Source organism: Aphelocoma coerulescens, chromosome 9 (genome assembly GCF_041296385.1).
Source record: "Aphelocoma coerulescens isolate FSJ_1873_10779 chromosome 9, UR_Acoe_1.0, whole genome shotgun sequence".
NCBI classification, from domain to species: domain Eukaryota; kingdom Metazoa; phylum Chordata; class Aves; order Passeriformes; family Corvidae; genus Aphelocoma; species Aphelocoma coerulescens.
In genome coordinates this window covers 22,014,028-22,015,501 of record NC_091023.1, presented here as the reverse complement: position 1 = coordinate 22,015,501, position 1,474 = coordinate 22,014,028, and positions in this window count along the sequence as shown.

Sequence of the window (1,474 nt, the reverse complement as noted above, 5' to 3'; positions counted from 1 at the left end):
AATGAAAATAAATATACAATCACTGATATCTTTTCCAGAAACAAGTAATATTGACTCCTGTACTGCAGAACTTGTTCCAAACCTAGGAGTAACCTGGTCCCTGGTTCCAGGTGTAGGAGGAACCTGGCTGAAAAGGATTTTTTAAGAGTGCAGAGAAAGGAGAGAGCAGTGGAAAAGCCAGTGAAAGCTGGCCTGGCTTGGAATTGGAAAATGATGGCCCACATGGGTACTTAAAGGTGACAAAAGGTCCTCAGGTAAGGGTGTGTTTTGACTGCAAGTCATTGTTGCAATTAGTCAATGTGAAATAAGGTAGTTGTAGGACTCGTGTAATTGTGCAATAATCTGACACAAGTGTCAACATTGAAATGACCTCCGTGTTTTCCAGGCTGTTATTCTGAAATCTTTTCCTCAGGAAAATAGTCCTAATTTCTGTGTACCTCACCGGCAAATCTTTATCCACATAAATAACATCTGTTATAATTTTCTTATGCTTTTTCCTATTCTGTTTTTCTTCCAAATCATAAAAAGTCAATGGACTTTTACAGCTGTTCAATCAGTCATTAAAAAGCCTGAACTGAAAAAAATCCGTTGTATAAAAAAATGTGTAAGATCTAAGAACTCAATTTGGCAGATAATAGAACATTCTAGAAATAGAAAATATCTCTCTCATTGTTTTCACATTGGGAGCTTACATTTGCAGTGAAACATTGTGCTAAATCAGGTTCCAGGATGCTGAGCCCCGACGACAGAATTCCTTTCCCTTTCAGTAAGCTTGGGTATTAGGGAAAATGATAAATAAAAGAACGGTTAAAGCATTTGGTATAATTAATTTGATTTGGGGCTGGTGTTCCGCGGAGTCAGCTGGTTGTTTTTCATCTTGACCAGTCGTGTTTTCCCGGCAGCTCCTATTTCCTACGAACCGATTATTCTGAAACTCAGTACAACACACGCACAGCGATATCCTTTTGTTACTTATTAACAGCATTAATGCTTTTGCGGTGACCACAGCGACTTTCGTCTGCTGCCCGGGATTGGTGTGAAGGACGGCTGGACACGGGGGGCGAGGGGGATAAAGGGGATGAGGAATATGAGGGGCATGAGGGGGATGAAGGACGCGCCGCTCCTCTCCCGCCCACTGCATCCGGGTCTCGCGGCGTGGCCGTTGGGAGCGTTCAAACCCCGCGGCAGCCAATCAGCGCGCAGCGTGCCCCTCCCAGCAGCCAATCAGCGCAGAGCTCGTTCCCCTCGCCCACCCAGCAACCTGCGCTCGGCACAGCGGAACAAGCGCTGTGCGTCTGCCCAGGAAACCGCTCACAGCCAATGGGAGCTTGCTCAGCGTGAGTGGCAGCTGCAGCGACCGATCGGAAAGAGGAGAGGGCGAAGGGCCCGGCGGAAAGTGGGCGGGGCATCCCGCTGCGCTGGCGAATGAGGGGGCGGCTTGCAGAGGGGCGGTGGGGCCGGCAGCCAATGAGCG